The sequence below is a fragment of the Palaemon carinicauda genome, chromosome 1 (assembly GCF_036898095.1).
Source record: "Palaemon carinicauda isolate YSFRI2023 chromosome 1, ASM3689809v2, whole genome shotgun sequence".
Taxonomy (NCBI): Eukaryota; Metazoa; Arthropoda; class Malacostraca; order Decapoda; family Palaemonidae; genus Palaemon; species Palaemon carinicauda.
The window spans coordinates 69,572,343-69,595,524 of record NC_090725.1 but is presented as its reverse complement, the minus strand read 5'-3'; the positions used below and the strand labels follow the sequence as shown (position 1 = coordinate 69,595,524).

General features: G+C 43.4%; 1 protein-coding gene across 1 annotated transcript in view; it reads right to left on the bottom strand.

Annotated features, from left to right (window-relative positions):
• The window catches only part of Rnmt (RNA guanine-7 methyltransferase), an 87,834-nt gene extending 72,214 nt beyond the window's left edge, over positions 1–15,620 (bottom strand). The window contains 1 exon segment of the mRNA XM_068381937.1: positions 15,521–15,620. The gene's annotated coding sequence lies outside the window, so the exon portion shown is untranslated.
• Between the last annotated feature and the right edge of the window lie 7,562 nt (positions 15,621–23,182).

The following is a 23,182-nucleotide window of genomic DNA, read 5'->3' as shown; positions in this document are numbered from 1 at the left end:
TATGAACGACTCCATAAAAATGGGATAGAAATTTCCGTTTTCTCTGCGTCTGGAAGCTCCAGTGTTTTGACATATTCTTATTACTATTACTCGGTTTTGATTACGCTAACTTTTTTTCTTTTATTAAGATGACTGGTTTTTTTTATGATGATGACTGGTGGAAACAACAAATATTGTAAAATGTTATTTTCATTAGTAAAATAAATTTTTGAATATACTTACCCGATAATCATGTAGCTGTCAACTCCGTTGCCCGACAGAATTCTACGGAAGGGATACGCCAGCGATCACTATACTAGAAGGGGGTGTACTCACCAGCGCCACCTGTGGCCAGGTACTGCAGTACTTCTTGTTGACACCACCTCAATTTTTCCTCGGTCCACTGGTTCTCTATGGGGAGGAAGGGTGGGTCAATTAAATCATGATTATCGGGTAAGTATATTCAAAAATTTATTTTACTAATGAAAATAACATTTTTCAATATTAAACATGTTATTTTTATTAATAAAATAAATTTTTGAATATACTTACCCGATAATCATGTAGCTGTCAACTCCGTTGCCCGACAGAATTCTATGGAGGGATACGCCAGCTATCACAATACTAGAAGGGGGTGTACTTACCAGCGCCACCTGTGGCCAGGTACTCAAGTACTTCTTGTTGACACCTCCTCAATTATTCCTCGGTCCACTGGTTCTCTCTGGGGAGGAAGGGAGGGTCGATTAAATCATGATTATCGGGTAAGTATATTCAAAAATTTATTTTATTAATAAAAATAACATTTTTCAATATTAAACTTACCCGATAATCATGTAGCTGATTCACACCCAGGGAGGTGGGTGAAAACCAGTGTACAAGATTAAAGGATAGCTAAGTATCCCATATTTCATATAACAGTTATCTCAAATAACAATGAAATAATAAGTACCTGGTAAGGAAGTCGAATAGAACCGTTACTCTGCCTCTTTATTTAAGTTCGTCTTCCTTACTGAGCGCAGCGTTCCTCTTGGAGGCTGAATCAACCCAAAGGTGCCAAAGTACACAGGGTTTGCAACCCCTACTAAAGGACCTCTACCAAACCTTTAACCTAGGCGCTTCTCAAGAATGAATAGACCACCCGCCAAATCCAAGGATGCGGAAGGCTTCTTAGCCTACCGTAACAACCATAAAAACAACAATAAAAGTATTCAAGAGAAAGGTTAAAAAAGGTATGGGATTAAGGGAATGTAGTGGCTGAGCCCTCACCTACTACTGCACTCGCTGCTACGAATGGTCCCAGGGTGTAGCAGTTCTCGTAAAGAGACTGGACATCTTTCAGATAAAATGATGCAAACACTGACTTGCTCCTCCAATAGGTTGCATCCATTATGCTCTGCAGAGAACGGTTTTTATTAAAGGACATCGAAGTAGCTACAGCTCTTACTTCGTGGGTCCTTACCTTCAGCAATGCAAGGTCTTCCTCCTTTAAGTGAGAATGTGCTTCTCTGATCAGAAGCCTTATATAATACGAAAGCCCATTCTTGGACATGGGTCTCGAGGGTTTCTTGATGGCACACCATAAGGCTTCTGACTGTCCTCGAATAGGTTTAGACCTCTTAAGATAATATTTGAGAGCTCTGACAGGGCAAAGAACTCTCTCTAGTTCGTTACCTACCATGTTGGAGAGGCTAGGTATTTCGAACGATCTAGGCCAAGGACGTGAAGGAAGCTCGTTCTTTGCTAGGAATCCAAGCTGAAAAGAACATGTCGCAGATTCGGTTGTGAAACCAATGTTCTTGCTGAAGGCATGAACCTCACTGACTCTCTTAGCTGTTGCAAGACAAACGAGAAAAAGAGTCTTGAGGGTGAGGTCCTTGAAGGAAGCTGACTGGAGAGGTTCGAACCTAGATGTCATAAGGAACCTTAAGACTACGTCTAGATTCCAGCCTGGAGTGGAAAGACGACGTTCTTTAGACGTCTCAAAAGACTTGATAATGTCTTGAAGGTCCTTGTTGGAAGACAGGTCCAAACCTCTGTGGCGGAGAACTGAAGCCAACATGCTCCTATATCCTTTAATCGTAGGAGCTGAAAGGGATCTCTCATTCCTAAGATGAAGAAGGAAGTCAGCTATTTGGATCACAGAGGTATTGGTGGAGGAAATTGAATTGGCTCTACACCAGCTTCAGAAGACCTCCCACTTAGACTGGTAGACTCTACGAGTGGAAACTCTTCTAGCTCTGGCAATCGCACTGGCTGCCTCCTTCGAAAAGCCTCTAGCTCTAGCGAATCTTTCGACAGTCTGAAGGCAGTCAGCTGAAGAGCGTGGAGGTTTGGGTGCAACCTGTCTACGTGAGGTTGACGTAGAAGGTCCACTCTTAGAGGTAGAGTCCTGGGGAAGTCGACTAGCCATTGACGTACCTCTGTGAACCATTCTCTTGCAGGCCAAAGGGGAGCAACCAGCGTCAGCCGTGTCCCTTCGTGCGAGACGAATTTCTGCAGAACTTTGTTTATTATCTTGAACGGCGGGAACGCGTACAGGTCGAGATGGGACCAGTTCAATAGAAAGGCATCCACATGAACTGCTGCAGGGTCTGGAACAGGGGAACAATACAGCGGAAGTCTCTTGGTTATGGAGGTGGCAAACAGATCTATGGTAGGTTGGCCCCACAAGGTCCAAAGTCTGTTGCACACACTCTTGTGGAGGGTCCATTCCGTGGGAATGACCTGATTCCTTCTGCTTAGGCGATCCGCTGAAACATTCATATCGCCCTGGATGAACCTCGTGACCAGAGTGAGGTTTAGACCTCTTGACCAAATGAGGAGGTCCCTTGCGATCTCGTAAAGGCTCCTCGAATGGGTCCCTCCTTGCTTGGAGATGTAAGCCAAGGCTGTGGTGTTGTCTGAGTTCACCTCCACCACTTTGCCTAGCAGGAGGGACTTGAAGTTCAACAGGGCTAGATGAACTGCTAGCAGTTCCTTGCAGTTGATGTGTAGAGATCCTTGTTCCTCGTTCCACACTCCCGAGCATTCCCGTCCGTCCAAGGTTGCACCCCAGCCCGAGTCCGATGCATCTGAGAAGAGATGAAGATTGGGGGTCTGAATGGCCAATGATAGACCCTCCTTGAGAAGGAGGTTGTGCTTCCACCACAGGAGAGTGGTCTTCATCTCTTGGTTGATAGGGATAGAGACTGCTTCTAGCGTCGAGCCCTTGTCCCAATGAGCTGCAAGATGGAATTGAAGAGGGCGGAGGTGGAGTCTTCCTAGCTCGACAAACAGGGCCAGTGATGAAAGGGTCCCTGTGAGACTCATCCACTGTCTCACTGAGCAATTGCTCCTCTTCAGCATGCTCATGATGCACTCTAGGGCTTGGCTTATCCTGGGGGCCGATGGAAAAGCCCGAAAATCCTGACTCCGAATCTCCATTCCCAGGTACACAATGGATTGGGAGGGAATGAGTTGAGATTTCTCTATATTGACTAATAGACCTAGGTCTCTGATTAAGTCTAAAGTCCAACTGAGGTTCTCCAGACAACGACGACTCGTGGAGGCTCTCAACAGCCAGTCGTCTAGGTAGAGGGAGGCTCTGATGTTCGACAAGTGTAGGAATTTTGCTACATTCCTCATCAGATGAGTAAAGACCATAGGAGCTGTGCTTAGGCCAAAGCACAGGGCTTGGAACTGATAGACAACCTTTCCGAAAACGAATCTCAGGAAAGGTTGGGAGTCTGGATGAATGGGAACGTGAAAGTATGCATCTTTCAAGTCCAACGAGACCATCCAGTCCTCCTGTCTGACCGCTGCTAAGACCGACTTGGTCGTCTCCATCGTGAACGTCTGCTTGGTGACATACTCGTTGAGAGAGCTGACGTCCAGCACCGGTCTCCAACCTCCTGTCTTCTTGGCCACAAGAAAGAGACGGTTGTAGAAGCCCGGGGATTGATGGTCCCGGACTATAACCACTGCGTTCTTCTGCACCAGTAGCGACACTTCCTGTTGCAATGCTAGCCTCTTGTCCTCTTCTTTGTAGTTGGGAGAGAGGTTGATGGGTGATGTGGTCAGAGGTGGTTTGAGGCAGAATGGAATCCTGTAACCGTTCCTCAGCCAACTGACAGACTGTGCGTCTGCACCTCTCTTCTCCCAGGCTCGCCAGAAGATCTTGAGTCTGGCTCCTACTGTTGTCTGGAGAAACGGAGAGTCAGTTTTTTCCTTTTGATGTCCTGGATCCTTTCCTAGACTTGCTCCTGTGAGAGTCTGGACGGGAGCTTCCTCGGCTGGGGGCTCTACCACGAAAGGGCGGTATGAACCTAGTAGCAGGTGTATCAGCAACTGGGGAGCGATAAGTCTTGGGGACTGAGGTGGCAACCTTAGACTTACGAGCTGATGAGGCTACAAGATCGTGCGTATCCTTTTGTATCAGGGCAGCAGACAAGTCCTTAACTAGCTCTTCGGGAAAGAGGAACTTCGAGAGCGGAGCAAAAAGGAGTTGTGACCGTTGGCAAGGTGTAATGCTGGCGGAAAGGAAGGTACACAGTTGCTCTCTTTTCTTCAACACCCCTGATACAAACAACGACGCTAGCTCACCCGATCCATCTCTGATGGCCTTATCCATACAGGACATTAATAGCATGGCAGAATCTTTGTCCGCAGGAGAGGTTTTCTTGCTGAGGGCCCCCAGGCACCAGTCGAGAAAGTTGAACATTTCAAATGCTCTGAACATCCCTTTCAGTAAGTGATCCAGGTCTGAGAAGGTCCAACAAACCTTCGAGCGTCTCATAGCAGTTCTCCGAGGCGAGTCCACCAGACTTGAGAAGTCAGCCTGGGCAGAGGCAGGTACTCCCAAGCCTGGTGCTTCCCCTGTGGCATACCAAACGCTGGCTTTCGAAGCGAGCTTCGTTGGAGGGAACATGAAGGAAGTCTTGCCAAGGTGTTGTTTAGACTGTAGCCACTCCCCTAAGATCCTTAAAGCCCTCTTAGAGGATCTAGCTAGGACAAGCTTAGTATAGGAGGACTTAGCTTGTTGTACGCCCAGCGAAAACTCAGATGGCGGAGAGCGGGGAATAGCAGAGACAAAGTGGTCTGGATAAATCTCCCTGAGTAGAGCCAAGACCTTACGAAAATCAATAGACTGTGGAGAAAGCTTGGATTCGTCCACGTCTGATGAGGGATCAAGGTGTGCCTCCTCATCATCCGACACCTCATCACCAGAGTGTAGCGAAGAGATCGGACAAGAATGCTGAACCGCAGAGTCAGAACGTGTAGGAACAACAACAGAGGTTTCCTCTTCCAGTAACTGTTGAGGGAAAACCTGAGGCTCAGACTGCAAAGGCTGAACAACAGACGAAGCAGAAGGAAGGCGCATGGGTGAAGGAGGTTGACTCCTAGCAAGAGAGGTTGAACCCAAAGGTTGCGCTAGCTGAGCGGAGGACGGAGGCGGAGCAGCCCGTTCCTGTTCCTGTGATATAAGCGGAGCATGATGAGGTTGAGGCTGCGCAGAACAAGGTAAAGTTCTCGCAAGCTGAGGCTCCTGAGGCGCAAGTCCAGGGTGTAGAGGAGCTTGCTTAGAGGAGGGTTGAGCTCGCTGCAGCGATGGCTGAGCAGACTGACTCATAGACGGGAGAGGTTGTTGTACCTCAACCGAGAGTTGCACCACTGGTGGAGCAGCAGGGAGAGGCGGAGGATGAGTGGAATAATCCTCCTGATCCCAACGAAAAGGTTGCCTTAAAGAAGGCTGAGGTTGAACACCACTGGGAACAGCGAACTCGGAAAGTGGCTCAACATCGTACGCCTGGCAGATAGCGCTGCGACCAGGCGGAGCGAGCGCAGGCTGGGCGAGCACAGGCGGAGCGAGAACAGGCGGAGGGAGTGTAGGCGGAGGCGGAGGTGCAACACTCTCAGCCCGACACTCACGCATCAAGTCCGAAAGCTGAGCTTGCATGGACTGAAGCAGAGTCCACTTGGGATCGGCAGAAACGAAAGTAGACTGAGGTAAAGCCTTAACAGTCGAGCTCTGTTGTGGCAGAACCTTACTCCTCTTGGGCGGAGTACAGTCGACAGATGACTGAGGCGAGTCAGAGCTGAGCCAATGACTGCAACCTGGCTGAGCACTCGCGGACTGGACTCTACGTTTAAGCGGTCTCGAGACCTGAGACCAACGTTTCTTCCCCGACAGTTGATCGGCGGACGAGAATAAGACGGGCTCAATCGTCTGCAGGTGGGAGTGACGGTCTTTGGAAGACACGCCCGCAACCACCGAGGATAGTTCTGTGCGCCTAACAAGGCCTGCCGAACCCTTATGCCCTTCGACATTGCTTCTCCCCTGGGCATGGGAGCTTGCAAGAGGTCCCGGACTGGGAGGACGACAGGCTCGCACAGAAAAATCCTCACGCACCACACTGGCACTAACACTAGCACTAGGCACTGCACCGACACTAGCACTCGTCACAGCACTGGCACTAACTCCACCCACTGCACTCTTGACCTTCAGCCATCAGAGACTTATGGTCACTTACCACTGACTCTACTTTATCGCCTAAAGCCTGAATAGCACGCAAAACAACTGACATATCAGGCGGAGGGCACACAGTAGGTTCGGGGGTAGCCACTACAGGGGTAGGAAAAGGTAGGGGATCATGAGGTGAGGAAAACAAAGAAGAGTGAGAAGAACTCCTCCTAACTCTACCTCTCTCTAACTTAGTTGAATATTTTAAAAGACGGACAAATTCCAATTCGGAAAGTCCGGCGCATTCCTCACATCGATTTTCTAACTGACAGGGCCTGTCCCTACAGTCAGAACAAGCGGTGTGAGGATCTACCGAGGCCTTCGGAATACGTCTATTGCAAGACCTACATCGTCTATGGGAGGGAGCTTGCGAAATGTCAGACATCTTGTAAACCAAAGAGTTAGCCAAAGGGGGTTCCAAAAACAAGCAAAAATCGTTAACGTTATATCAGAACTATATAAAAGCTATCTAGCTAATATAAGAAGGATTCCAGTAATGCGACAGCCGTTAATCTGAGAGAATACTTCACCAAATATCCGTGAATAAACTCGAAGACCATAAGCGTATCCCAGAACGTCTTGCCGGAAGCACGACAGAGGAATAATTGAGGAGGTGTCAACAAGAAGTACTTGAGTACCTGGCCACAGGTGGCGCTGGTAAGTACACCCCCTTCTAGTATTGTGATAGCTGGCGTATCCCTCCATAGAATTCTGTCGGGCAACGGAGTTGACAGCTACATGATTATCGGGTAAGTTTAATATTGAAAATTACCCGATAATCATGTAGCTGATTCACACCCAGGGAGGTGGGTGAAAACCAGTGTACATGACTATAAGATAGCTAAGTATCCCGTATTTCATATAATCAGTTATTCAAAATAACAATGAAATAATAAGTACCTGGTAAGGAAGTCGACTTGAACCATTACTCTGCCTTTAATAAGTTCGTCTTCCTTACTGAGCGCAGCGTTCCTCTTAGGAGGCTGAACAACTCTAAGGTGCTAAAGTATACAGGGCTGCAACCCATACTGAAGGACCTCTACACAACCTCTAACCCAGGCGCTTCTCAAGAATGAATTGACCACCCGCCAAATCAAAAAAGGATGCGGAAGGCTTCTTAGCCTACCGTAACAACCCAAAAAACAACAATAAAAGCATTCAAGAGAAAGGTTAAAAAAGGTTATGGGATTAAGGGAATGTAGTGGCTGAGCCCTCACCTACTACTGCACTCGCTGCTACAAATGGTCCCAGGGTGTAGCAGTTCTCGTAAAGAGACTGGACATCTTTAAGATAAAATGATGCAAACACTGACTTGCTCCTCCAATAAGTTGCATCCATAATGCTCTGCAGAGAACGGTTCTGATTAAAGGCCATCGAAGTGGCTACGGCTCTCACTTCGTGGGTCCTTACCTTCAGCAAAGCAAGGTCTTCATCCTTCATGTGAGAATGGGCTTCTCTAATCAGAAGCCTTATATAAAACGAAACTGCGTTTTTGGACATAGGCATCGAAGGTTTCTTGATTGCACACCATAAGGCTTCTGACTGTCCTATTATAGGTTTTGACCTATTAAGATAATATTTCAGAGCTCTGACAGGGCAAAGAACTCTTTCTAGCTCGTTACCCACCATGTTGGAAAGGCTAGGAATTTCAAAAGATCTAGGCCAAGGACGTGAAGGAAGTTCATTCTTAGCTAAAAATCCGAGCTGTAAAGAACATGTTGCAGATTCGGATGTGAACCCAATGTTCTTGCTGAAGGCGTGAACCTCACTAACTCTTTTAGCTGTTGCAAGGCAGACGAGGAAAAGAGTCTTGAGGGTAAGGTCTTTGAAGGAAGCTGACTGGAGAGGTTCGAACCTAGGAGACATAAGGAACCTTAAGACTACGTCTAGATTCCAGCCTGGAGTGGATAAACGACGTTCTTTAGAAGTCTCGAAAGATTTAAGGATGTCTTGAAGGTCCTTGTTGGAAGAAAGGTCCAAACCTCTGTGGCGGAGAACTGAAGCCAACATACTTCTGTACCCTTTAATCGTAGGAGCCGAAAGGGATCTCTCATTCCTTAGATATAATAGGAAGTCAGCTACTTGGGTTACAGAGGTATTGGTAGAGGAAACTGCATTGGCTCTGCACTAGCTTCGGATGACTTCCCACTTGGATTGGTAGACTCTACGAGTGGATACCCTCCTTGCTCTGGCAATCGCTCTGGCTGCCTCCTTCGAAAAGCCTCTAGCTCTAGCGAATCTTTCGACAGTCTGAAGGCAGTCAGACGAAGAGCGTGGAGGTTTGGGTGTACCTTGTCTACGTGAGGTTGACGTAGAAGGTCCACTCTTAGAGGGAGAGTCCTGGGAACGTCGACCAGCCATTGTAGTACCTCTGTGAACCATTCTCTTGCAGGCCAAAGGGGAGCAACCAGCGTCAGCCGTGTCCCTTCGTGCGAGACGAACTTCTGAATGACTCTGTTGATGATCTTGAACGGTGGGAATGCGTAAAGGTCGAGATGGGACCAATTCAGCAGAAAAGCATCCACGTGAACTGCTGCTGGGTCTGGAACTGGGGAACAGTACAAAGGAAGCCTCTTGGTCATGGAGGTGGCAAACAGATCTATCGTAGGCTGACCCCACAAGGTCCAAAGTCTGTTGCACACGCTCTTGTGAAGGGTCCATTCCGTGGGGATGACTTGATCTTTTCTGCTTAGGCGATCTGCTGCGACGTTCATGTTGCCCTGAATGAACCTCGTAACTAGAGTGAGGTTTAGACTTCTTGACCAAATGAGGAGGTCCCTTGCTATCTCGTACAGCTTCCTCGAATGGGTCCCTCCCTGCTTGGAGATGTAAGCCAAGGCTGTGGTGTTGTCGGAGTTCACCTCCACCACCTTGCCTAGCAGGAGGGACTTGAAGTTCATTAGGGCCATATGAACTGCCAGCAGCTCCTTGCAGTTGATGTGGAGCGTTTCCTGTTCCTTGTTCCATGTTCCCGAGCATTCCTGTCCGTTCAAGGTCGCGCCCCAGCCCGAGTCTGATGCGTCCGAGAAGAGATGAAGATTGGGGGTCTGAATCGCTAACGATAGGCCCTCTTTGAGAAGGAGGTTGGTCTTCCACCACAAGAGAGTGGTCTTCATCTCTTTGGTGACAGGAATAGAGACTGCTTCGAGCATCAAATCCTTGTCCCAATGAGCTGCTAGATGGAATTGGAGAGGGCGGAGGTGGAGTCTCCCTAACTCGACGAACAGGGCTAACGATGACAGGGTCCCTGTTAGACTCATCCACTGTCTCACCGAGCAACTGTTCCTCTTCAGCATGCTCAGGATGCATTCTAGGGCTTGGCTTATCCTTGGGGCCGATGGAAAAGCCCGAAAAGCCTGACTCCGAATCTCCATTCCCAGGTAAACTATGGATTGGGAGGGAATGAGCTGGGACTTTTCTAAGTTGACTAATAGACCCAGTTCCTTGATCAAGTCCAAAGTCCAGTTGAGACTCTCCAGACAGCGACGACTCGTGGAGGCTCTTAACAGCCAGTCGTCTAAATAAAGGGAGGCTCTGATGTCCGATAAGTGGAGGAATTTTGCAATATTCCTCATCAGATGCGTAAACACCATAGGAGCTGTGCTTAGGCCAAAACACAGGGCTTGGAATTGGTACACAACCTTTCCAAAAACGAATCTCAGGAAAGGTTGGGAGTCTGGATGAATAGGAACGTGAAAGTAAGCATCTTTCAGATCCAACGAGACCATCCAGTCCTCCTGCCTGACCGCTGCTAGGACCGACTTCGTCGTCTCCATAGTGAACGTCTGCTTGGTGACATAAGCATTGAGCGCGCTGACGTCCAGCACCGGTCTCCAACCTCCTGTCTTCTTGGCCACCAGAAAGAGACGGTTGTAGAAGCCCGGGGATTGATGGTCCCGGACTATAACCACTGCCTTCTTCTGTAACAGGAGCGACACCTCCTGGTGTAACGCTAGCCTCTTGTCCTTTTCCTTGTAGTTGGGAGAGAGGTTGATGGGAGAAGTGGTCAGAGGGGGTTTGCGGCAGAATGGTATCCTGTAACCCTCCCTTAGCCACTTGACAGACTGGGCGTCTGCACCTCTTCTTTCCCAAGCTTGCCAGAAGGTCTTGAGTCTGGCTCCTACTGCTGTCTGGAGAGGAGGAGAGTCAGTGTTTGCCTTTTGAAGTCTTGGGACCTTTCCTAGACCTGCTCCTGGAAGAGTCTGGACGGGAGCTTCCTCGGCTGGGGGCTCTGCCACGAAAGGGCGGAATAAACCTTGTAGCAGGAGTATCGGCCACTGGGGTGCGGTAAGTTCTGGGAACTGAGGGAGCAACCTTAGCCTTACGAGCTGAAGAGGCCACAAGGTCATGAGTGTCCTTCTGAATCAGGGCCGCAGACAAATCCTTGATAAGCTCTTCGGGGAACAAGAACTTAGAAAGCGGAGCAAAAAGGAGTTGAGACCTTTGACAAGGTGTGATGCTAGTAGAAAGAAAAGTGCAAAGTTGCTCCCTTTTCTTAAGTACTCCTGAAACAAACATTGATGCAAGCTCGCCGGACCCATCCCGAATTGCTTTATCCATGCAGGACATTATAAGCATGGCTGAGTCCTTGTCCGCAGGGGTGGTCTTCTTGCTCAAGGCCCCCAGGCACCAGTCGAGAAAATTGAAAATCTCAAAGGCACGAAATACACCCTTTAAGAAGTGGTCTAAGTCGGAAAAGGTCCAGCAGACCTTAGAGCGCCTCATCGCTGATCTACGAGGAGAGTCGACCAAACTTGAGAAGTCAGCCTGGGCAGAGGCAGGGACTCCCAAGCCTGGTTCCTCTCCTGTGGCATACCATACGCCCGCCTTAGAAGTCAGCTTAGTAGGTGGGAACATAAAGGAAGTCTTCCCTAGTTGCTGTTTGGACTGCAACCAATCCCCTAATATTCTTAAAGCTCTCTTAGAGGATCTAGCAAAGACGAGCTTAGTATAGGCCGACTTAACAGGTTGCATGCCCAGCGAAAACTCAGATGGAGGAGAGCGGGGGGTAGCAGAAACAAAATGGTCCGGGTATACCTCTCTGAAAAGAGCCAGGACCTTACGAAAGTCAATGGGTAGAGGAGAAGACTTGGGTTCCTCCACGTCCGAAGAGGGATCTAGGTGCGCAGCTTCCTCCTCAGAAACCTCATCACCAGAGTGTAGCGAAGTGAGAGGTAAAGTAACAGCGGTATGCTGAACAGCAGAATCTTGACAAGCGGGTGCATAAACACTTGCGGTTTCATCCTCAAGTCTCTGTTGCTGAATTAAAACCTGAGGTTCAGGCTGCAAAGACTGGTCAAGTAGAGTAGAGGAAGGTAGGTGCATGGGTTGAGGTGGCTGACTCCTAGCATGAGCTTCCTGTCTCAAGAGTTGCGCTTGCTGCAAGGGTTGTGGATGCGCAGTAGCAGGTTCCTGACTCACGAGTTGAGGTTCTTGAGGTGTGAGCTGCGAGAGTTGAGGTAGCGGCTGCGCAGAACGCAGTTCCTGTCTCACGAGTTGAGGTTCCTGAGGTGCTAGCCTCAAGAGTTGAGGCTCTCGCCTTGAGGAAAGTTGAGGTCGCTGCAGCGAGAGCTGAGGTGGCTGCCTCATGGATGGAAGAGGTTGTCGTACCTCAAGAGGTTGTTGCCTCGATGGTCTAACCGCAAGAGGAAGAGGAGGAAGTAAGGCATAAGACTCCTGTTCCCATTGTTGAGGTTGTCTTAAGGAAGGTGGAGGTTGCTGCACACCGCTGGTAACTGGCAACTCCGAACGCGGTAAGGTAGCCTGAGGAACCTCAACTTCGTACGCCTGGCAGACTGGACTGCGGTGAGGCGGAGCGCTCGCAGGAGGAGGTGTAACCTTCTCAGCCTGAAACTCACGCATTAAGACCGCAAGCTGTGACTGCATGGACTGCAGCAAAGTCATCTTGGGATCAACAGACGCTAAGGTCTGCTGAGGCAAAGCCTTAACAGAAGATGAGGTCTGTTGAGGCATCGCCTTACCTCTCTTAGGAGGTGTGCAGTCACCTGATGACTGCGGAGAGTCAGAGCTAATCCAATGACTGCATCCGGGTTGTAGAACTCTTGAGGTCTGGACTTTACGTTTAAGAGGTCTTGAGACCTGAGTCCAGCGTTTTCTCCCCGATATTTCTTCTGCAGACGAGGAAAATAAGGGCTCAATCGTCTGCGGGTGGGAGTGACGGTCTCTGTAAGACACGCCCGCAACCACCGAGGATACTTCTGTGCGCCGATCAAGGCCTGCCGAACCCTTTTGCCCTTCGACATTGCTTCTCCCCTGGGCTTGGGAGCTTGCAAGAGGTCCCGGACTGGGAGGACGACTGGCACGCACAGAAGTACCCTCACGCACAACACTGACACTGACACTAGCACTCGGCACCGCACTGACACTAGCACTTGGCACAGCACTGGCACTACCACATCCCACTGCAATTTTGACCTTAAGTTCTTTGACGTCTGCCAAGAGAGACTTATGGTCACTCACTACCGATTCCACTTTGTCACCTAAAGCCTGAATGGCACGCAAAACATCGGACATATCAGGCTGAGCACAAATAGTAGGTTCGAGGGTAGCCACTACAGGGGGAGGAAAAGGTTGAGGATCATGAGGTGAGGAAAAAAGCGAAGAGCGAGAAGAACTCCTCCTAACTCTCTCTCTAACTTAGTTGAATATTTAAGGAATCGAACAAACTCAAGTTCCGAAAGTCCGGCGCATTCCTCACATCGATCTTCCAACTGACAGGGTCTTTCCCTACAGTCGGAACAAGCGGTGTGAGGATCAACCGAGGCCTTCGGAATACGCCTATTACAAGACCTACATCGTCTATGGGGTGGGGCTTGTGAAAGGTCGGACATCTTGAATCAAAGAGCTAGTCAAGGGGGATTCCAAATCAAGCAAAAGATCGTTAACCATTAATCAAAGCAAAATAAAAGCTATCTAAGCTAATAGAAAAGTTTCCAGTATAGCGAAAGCTGAAATCTTAGAGAAATACTTCACCAAAAACCGTGAACAATACTCCAAAATTATAAGCGTATCCAAAAACGTCTTGCCGGAAGCACGACAGAGGAAAAATTGAGGTGGTGTCAACAAGAAGTACTGCAGTACCTGGCCACAGGTGGCGCTGGTGAGTACACCCCCTTCTAGTATAGTGATCGCTGGCGTATCCCTTCCGTAGAATTCTGTCGGGCAACGGAGTTGACAGCTACATGATTATCGGGTAAGTTTAATATTGAAAAAGTTAATTTAGGCATCAAACAATTTAACTGGTACAAGGCATATTTTAAGGTGATTAGAACTGACAATGATATGTAGTGCAAAACCATAGGTTTTCAGTTATAGTCGTTGACAAACCAGAACTCAAAAACTACGGATTTCCGACAAAAATCATTATCAAAATCATTCAAAAGACATATAATTACAACAGATTCCCGTTTCCTAAAGCAGTAAAAGATATTGTTTTCATATAAAAATTTACATGGATGACACCAAAATGCATCATCAGATCCTCAAGAGGGATAATGAACTCAGGCTTGTATTCGTGTAGGAACAAATATGGTTGTCATTCATTGTCACTGTCCCTTGCATCTGTCATTCATGAGAGGCCTTAAGACCTTTAAACTGCTAGAAACTGAAGACGTCTTATTTCTAGAAATGAAAACTTCTAGTAAAAAGAAATTAATCACAAAATGTTCAAATAACCTGTAATAAACCAGAAACACCTACAATTTTCTTCATTGAGATATTGTACTAAGCTACAATTTTACCATGAAGTATGCTTGTGTTTGATACCCAAATGAAATATGTTTTGTCAAGCTATTTTCTTGTGCCGGAGCCTTTGTACATCAGCGGCCAGTTCCTCCCGTGTGAATTAGAAATGGACATCAACTAATCTTAACTTTCCCCCCTAACCTAACCTACAAGCCATGTCCTTACCTACTTGCCTAAGAGGGGGCCTACTGACCCCATGCAATTCCCCTTACACTGCCATATTCTAAGGTAGCTGTAATCATGCACACAGGTGGCCGGTATCATACATACACACCTTTGTGCCTTCAAAATCATTCAAATTATATAAAAACACACCAGAAGCACCTCCTATTGGTAGTTTTACTATATTACAGGGTATCATTTCAAACAGAAAATACATGTTTTCCTGTAGTAAATAACGTGATTTAACCGAATTTGACCTTCATTTCAACCGCAAACAAAAAGAACAACCAGTTCAACTAACTTCAAGTAGCCGAACTGGTTGTTGTTGTTGCGGTTGAAATGAAGGTGAAAACCCGCTGAATCATGTTATTTACTAGAGGAAAACATATATTTTCTGTTAAAATGTTTAAATATAATGGGTCTTGTTCCAATTTGGGCTTGCTTCGCTCACCAGAAAACAAAAACACCAAGAACGTATGTACTGGCAAGCGGTGTCATTTTCGATGAGATTACATTACCCTGTAAAACAGTACAATAATACCCTCTTATTTTCTCCCAAAAGGATTACTGGTTACTTATGGAACTTTACCCCCCAAACCACCACCTGGACACTGTATCCTTTTGCAGGTTAGGTTGGGGAATATGTGGTTATATTTACTAGTGATACCACAATGGAAAATATTTCTTTTAAAAAATAGAGCATATATTAAACAACAACTGTGCATATGAATTGATTACGATATATCCGTATTCCGTTTGTTCTAAGGTTTTTTTCTGTAATAAAAATAGGCCGATTCTCCCTGGGACCCCCTATAATCGTTTTAAATACCGGTTGGGTAGGAAAAAAGATGGTTTGCATTATCAGCAATACTGATAAACAAGCTAATCAATTGTAGAAATATATGGTTCACGGAATGTTCGCAAAATTAAAATATACTATAGCTGAGTAAATGGACTGAGATTTGTAATTTCGTTTTTGCAACAACATAAAATTAGGTGACATTGTCTTGAACGAAAATTGACAGGTTAAACTGTGTGGTTATAATTAACTACACTAACAGAAAGTATAGCGTATATAATTCTAGTATACAACATAAACTTGACATGACAACTTACAGACAGACAAAATTACAGCGGTAAGTTGTGTAAACAGCGTCAAGTTTAGAGATGTAGCTCTTCTTCTTCTCGGTCTCGTCTGAAGATCTGCTAGACTGCTCTGTAAAAAGAGAGAAGGTACGACGTAGCATAAAGAAAAAAAAAGTAAAAAAAAAAAAAACAGGAAGATGTATAAAGAGTGCAAAATCTATTGTGTGAATGAAAGGAAGATTATATAAAAATCATATCTATGGAGGAGACAGTGAACACAACTCTTAAGTCTACATTAATTTGACTGAAACGCATTTAGAGAAAACAAAAATAGAAATCGAATGATATAAAATTTATGAGAATAACAGAAAGACAAGAGGGGAAATACCGACAGGAATTAAAGAAAAATTGTGAAATGTAACAGTTGAAGCGAATAGAGAGAATAAATACCAAGAAGCCTTCTGGATAAAAATGACCAATGGTCTTATCAAGATTCGATTATGTGTAGTAGGCTTATAGTACTGTATGTTCCACAAGAAGGGAAAAGAACCAAGAATGAAAAGCAAAAAGTATATAAAGTAATAAAATAAGTTAGAAGGCAGATTAGAATGGAGAAAAATTACTGTAGTGGGAGCTTTTAATTGTAAAGTGCGAGAAGAAATAGTGTGAAATGAGACATTAATTTTAGTAGGTGCTCGGATACTTGTACTTTACGACTGGTAAAATATATGAATTTAAGTATCATCAATACTCATGAAAAAAAATGTAGAGGAAATTGGACAAGAAGTAAAAATGGAAAAATAACAACAATAGACTAAGAAGTAGTTAGAGAATTAAAAAGTCTCCCTTTACACATCCATGTGGTATAAAACTTGAAAATTTTAACAATAAATGTTGTATATGGACTGTGTGGACTGATATAGCCTACACATGTTTGTAATTAATACTGGTAAATTTCTAACTAGGAGTATGTGTAGGCTATATTAGAAGTATTGTTTGACTATGTGTATATATGTGAGGTGTCCTTTTCAGTGATGTCATATGTGCTTGAAATATATGTACACAGTATTTCCAATTAATTAATTCAATTATTGCCTTTGCTAGCGCACCTACTGGTCAGAGAATATTATTATTATTATTATTATTATTATTATTATTATTATTATTATTATTATTATTATTATTATTATTATTATTATTAGCTAAGCTACAACCCTAGTGGGAAAAGCAAGATGCTATAAGCCCCAGGGCTCCAACAGGGAAAAAAAGCCCAGTGAGGAAAGTAAATAAGTAAATAAATAAACTATATAAGAAGTAATGAAAAAATGAAATAAAATATTTTACAAAAATTAACTCCATTAAAACAGATATTTGATATATAAACTATAAAGGACTTATATAAGCCTGTTCAACATAAAAACGTTTGCAGCGAGTTTGAACTTTTGAAGTTCTCATTCAACTACCCGATTAATAAGATCATTCCACAACTTGGTCATAGCTGGAATAAAACTTCTAGACTCTAGAGTATTGTGTAGTATTGAGCCTCATGGTGGAGAAGGCCTGACTATTAGAATTAACTGCATACCTAGTATTACGAACAGGATGTTACTTTAATATCCTAGCATTTCTCAAAAGTTTTTGCCTAAACCATTTCCTTGTAAGCATGCACAGAGGTTTCAGCATGTGATAATGTTACCCTTATTTTTAGCCGTTTTGCGTTTTGCTAATAGTCAACGAAAAGCTGTTACTCATCTAAACAGAAAACTATATTTCAGAACTCTAAAGCATCAGCCATATATATATATATATATATATATATATATATATATATATATATATATATATTGATAAATATTGTCATTATTACAAGTCAAGAGGTAACCTTAGTTGGATAAGGAGCGGATGGAAGGTATTACTTACAAATAAAAAAGACAGAAAAATAAAAGTTGTAAGAGAAATAGTCATAACATAATTAAAAGTTTCCTAAAAAACATAAAAGATAAGTAAAAGTTAAACTATGAAAGGCTGTAAGAGAAATAGCCAAAAAATAACAAAACAAGTTAAATAACAACATTATATAAGTAAAAGATAAACTATAAAAGTTGATAGGAAGAATAGAAAAAAATATTGAAATATAAGTTAAATACATAATTATATAAATTAATAAAAAATAGACTATAAAAACAGATTATAGCCGAAAAACTCCATTTGAATGAGGTCTCTTCTTAAACCCGAAAACCAGAAAATTTACATAAATTCTTCGTCAGAGAGGTTTTTGAAAATATTCTCTGAGTGACAGTTTAAAGGTCACTCATGAATGGCAGAGGCAAGGGACAGTGATATTGCCCTATCAAGAACGACAATGCCCTAGAGACTGACTATATTATATATTATTATTATTATTATTATTATTATTATTAATGCTTGCTAAGCCACAACCCTAGTTGGAAAAGCAGGATGCTATAAGCCCAGGGGCCCCAGCAGAGAAAATAGCTCAGTGAGGAAAGGAAACAAGAAAAAAAAATTAAGAACAGTATTAACATTAAAATAAATGATTCCTATATAAACTATAAAAACTTTAACAAAACAAGAGGAAGAGAAATGAAATAGAATAGTGTGCCCGAGTGTACCCTCAAGCAAGAGAACTCTAACCCAAGACAGTGGAAGACCATGGTACAGAGGCTATGGCACTACCAAAGACTAGACAACAATGGTTTGATTTTGGAGTGTCCTTCTCCTAGAAGAGCTGCATACTATAGCTAAAGAATCCCTTCTACCCTTACCAAGAGAAAAGTAGCCACTGAACAATTACTGTGAAGTAGTTATCCCCTTGGTGAATGAGAATTGTTTGGTTATCTCAGTGTTGTCAGGTGTATGAGGACAGAGGAGAATCTGTAAAGAATAGGCCAGAATATTCGGTGTATATGTAGGCAAAAGGAAAGTGAACCGTAACCAGAGAGATGGATCCAATGTAGTACTGTCTGGCCGGTCAAAAGACCTAATATCTCTCTAGCAGTAGTATCTCAACGGGTGGCTGGTGCCCTGGCCAATGCCCAAGCCCCCTCTCCAACCAAGCTAGGAACAAGGAGGGCCAGGCAATGGCTGCTGATAACTCAACCGCTAGACCAATAGGCTCCTCCAAACCACGCTCCCCTCCTTACCTCACAAGGATGGTGAGGCTGCAGTGACCAAAGAAACTAATGAGTTTGAGCAGGTCTCGAACTCCAGTCTGGCGTTCACCAGGCGAGAACGATACCACCAGGCCACCACAACGCAGTTTTTCGGAGGAATCAATTCTTGTAATCACAGCCTTTCAAAAGTAGAATATTGTAATCTTGAAATCAATTCTTTGAATGGAAATAATTGATTTGAAATAAATGAAGGAACGGTTATATCTTTACTTATAATCACGGTCCAGATATATTATAGACCTTGCTTATAATGTACTAATTTTTTTCTTCAGATTTTCATTCTACTGCTTCATTCCGCTTGAACAATAAAGGATATATATATATATATATATATATATATATATATATATATATATATATATATATATATATATGCGTGTGTATGGTAATACTCTAACGTAGTGGGAGGTTTTGTGTATCGCCATGATCAGTAAAGCTGTACTAGTTAGGGCCACCCATATTACGTTGGTTTGTTGTGAGCGTTCACATCAAAAGTCCCTTACCATCATCAACCAGCACTGGGCAGCGTGCTGATAAAAATTGCCAAACCTCAGACGTGAATAATAAAATGTCTGAGGCCTTTGTCCTGCAGTGGAATAGCAACTAACTGCTGCATTTGTTTTTGTTATATATATATATATATATATATATATATATATATATATATATATATATATATATATATATATATATATATATACAGTTTAGAAGAGGAATATTCACAATGGGAAATAAACGTATTGAAAACATGAGCGTCATTAATTACAAAATAACGAATGTCTTCCCCTCTTTGAAAGGAAGAATATTCTTTTATTCTTTATTTATAATAAATGATAATGGCGTCAATGACCTTAGATGTCAGGATGCCAGAAACCTCAAATCAATCAATCAGTCTTTGAAAGGAAAATAATCCTTTGTATCAAAGGAAAAAAATTTTAGTTAATAAAATGTAATTATATTTCCACAATAAAAGATGAAAAAAAATAAAGTTATTAGAACTCCAAATCCCTAATCTATATCAAAGAGGACAAGATACCACAAAGGATGGAAAGAAAACGTCGATTTCCGTTGTGTAAATGGAACATCATCTAAAGTATCATTACACCACATCAATAGTTATTCTTTAGGTTTAAAATTTCAAGAGGATACGTTACATTATACCAGTTACCACCGGTTACCGCCAACAACGCCGCTGTTCGGAATAAAGGCAAGGCAGCAAAGACCAAGGTCTATTCTATAGTATAGACCTTGGTAAAGACAGTAAAGGGAAGACAGGAACGTTGCTCGGATAGAATTCTGTGAGCATTTGGCAACAGGTGGCGCTGAAATTGTTGTCTGCTACTTGCTTACTCAAGTCAGTGTCATCAGATGGACAAATTTCACTAGCGTTCTTTTCATACTATGATAGGTTTTTATCAGGCATGATACAAATATATGCTATACAACGAATAGATAAAATTTAGCACTGAAATTAAAAACATACTCATGTTTTATTAATTTTCATTTTTATTCAGGTTCATGATTGTTGTATTTTCATCCTTCTCAGGGGAATTTGGGATCTAACATTCTGGTAACGCTAACTCAAGTCTTCAAAACAATTGTAAGCAGTCCGTCACCGTATGTAAAACAAGAAGCATATTTTGAATATAATACCATTCAATCTTAAACTATCCTTTAGTGGTGCATTTTTCCTCGCACATGTCGATGCAAAGTTAAGGCAAGGTATTATATTGAATGTATATATGATTATAACTTGGGGAATGTGCACTTTATCAAAGTCCGAGATTATACTAGGTAGTAGGTTGGCCAGGGCACCAGCCACACATTGAGATACTACCGCTAGAGAATTATGGGATCTTTTGACTGGTTAGGCAGTACTACATTGGATCCTTCTCTCTGGTTACGGTTCATTTTCCCTTTGCCTACACACACAGCGAATAGTCTGGCCTATTCTTTACTTATTCTCCTGTCTTCATATATCTGACAACACTGAGATTACCAAATAATTCTTTTTCCCCCCAAGGGGTTACTACACTGCAATTGTTCAGTGGCCACTTTCCTCTTGTTATGGGTAGAAGAGACTCTTTAGCTATGGTCAGCAGCTCTTCTAGGAGTACACTCCAAAATCAAACCATTATTCTCTAGCCTTGGGTAGTGCCATAGCCTCTGTACCATGGGTTTCCACTATCTTGGGTTAGAGTTCTCTTGCTTGGGGGTACACTCGGACACGCTGTTCTGTCTTGTATCTCATCCTCTTGTTTTGCTAAAATTTTTATGGTTTATATAGGAGATATTTATTCTAATGATGTAACTCTTCTTAAAATTTTTATTTTCCCTTGCTTCCTTTCCTCACTGGGCTATTTTCCATGTTGGACCCCTGGGCTTATATCATCCTGCTTTTACAACTAGAGTTGTGGTTTAGGAAATAATAATAATAATAATAATATACATTGAAACAGGTCATAATAGATGCTAAGGCCACTTCGTTAGATCCTTATTTTACTAATGTAAGTGCAAACTTGTACCTCTAGAAACAAAAATCACATTAAATGCAATAAAAAAAAAAAAAAAAAAAAAAAAACACCAGCATCTTTTCTGACCATATCTCTATTTGGTATGAAAAAAAATATGACTTAACAAACCTAAGACAATATTAGACCACACACCACTAATCTTCTCCCCTCCTAGTTTAGTCTTGGACGCAGGTCCTATATCGGATGCTTGTCTTTCACATATTCTGTTAGTCATATTTGAAATATTATATATACATGAAGTACACAACTTATCCTTAACTTGCATTTTGTAAATGAGCAAGCAATAAGATAATTTATATAAGTTTGAAAAAGAATATAGGTAGTCTAGTGATCAATATGATTTAATATAGATATATGGAAAATAACTAGATGAATTATCCATCCATCCATATACCAAGGCACTTCCCCCAATTTTGGGGGGTAGCCGACATCAACAAAGAAACAAAAAAAAAGGGGACTACTCTCTACGTTCCTCCAGCCTAACCAGGGACTCAGCCGAGTTCAGCTGGTACTGCTGGGGGGCCACAGCCCAACCTCCCACATAATCCACCACAGATGAAGCTTCATAATGCTGAATCCCCTACTGCTGCTACTTCTGCCGTCATCTAAGGCACCGGAGGAAGCAGCAGGGCCTACCGGAACTGCGTCACAATCGCTCGCCATTCATTCCTATTTCTAGCACGCTCTCTTGCCTCTCTCACATCTATCCTCCTATCACCCAGAGCTTCCTTCACTCCATCCATCCACCCAAACCTTGGCCTTCCTCTTGTACTTCTCCCATCAACTCTTGCATTCATCACCTTCTTTAGCAGACAGCAATTTTCCATTCTCTCAACATGGCCAAACCACCTCAACACATTCATATCCACTCTAGCCGCTAACTCATTTCTTACACCCGTTCTCACCCTCACCACTTCGTTCCTAACCCTATCTACTCGAGATACACCAGCCATACTCCTTAGACACTTCATCTCAAACACATTCAATTTCTGTCTCTCCATCACTTTCATTCCCTTCAACTCCGATCCATACATCACAGTTGGTACAATCACTTTCTCATATAGAACTCTCTTTACATTCATGCCCAACCCTCTATTTTTACTACTCCCTTAACTGCCCCCAACACTTTGCAACCTTCATTCACTCTCTGACGTACATCTGCTTCCACTCCACCATTTGCTGCAACAACAGACCCCAAGTACTTAAATTGATCCACCTCCTCAAGTAACTCTCCATTCAACATGACATTCAACCTTGCACCACCTTCCCTTCTCGTACATCTCATAACCTTACTCTTACCCACATTAACTCTCAACTTCCTTCTCTCACACACCCCTCCAAATTCTGTCACTAGTCGGTCAAGCTTCTCTTCTGTGTCTGCTACCAGTACAGTATCATCCGCAAACAACAACTGATTTACCTCCCATTCATGATCATTTTCGTCCACCAGTTTTAATCCTCGTCCAAGCACTCGAGCATTCACTTCTCTCACCACTCCATCAACATACAAGTTAAACAACCACGGCGACATCACACATCCCTGTCTCAGCCCCACTCTCACCGGAAACCAATCACTCACTTCATTTCCTATTCTAACACATGCTTTACTACCTTTGTTGAAACTTTTCACTGCTTGCAACAACCTTCCACTAACTCCATATAACCTCATCACATTCCACATTGCTTCCCTATCAACTCTATCATATGCTTTTTCCAGATCCATAAATGCAACATACACCTCCTTACCTTTTGCTAAATATTTCTCGCATATCTGCCTAACTGTAAAAATCTGATTCATACAACCCCTACCTCTTCTAAAACCACCCTGTACTTCCAAGATTGCATTCTCTGTTTTATCCTTAATCCTATTAATCATTACTCTACCATACACTTTTTCAACTACACTCAACAAACTAATACCTCTTGAATTACAACACTCATGCACATCTCCCTTACCCTTATATAGT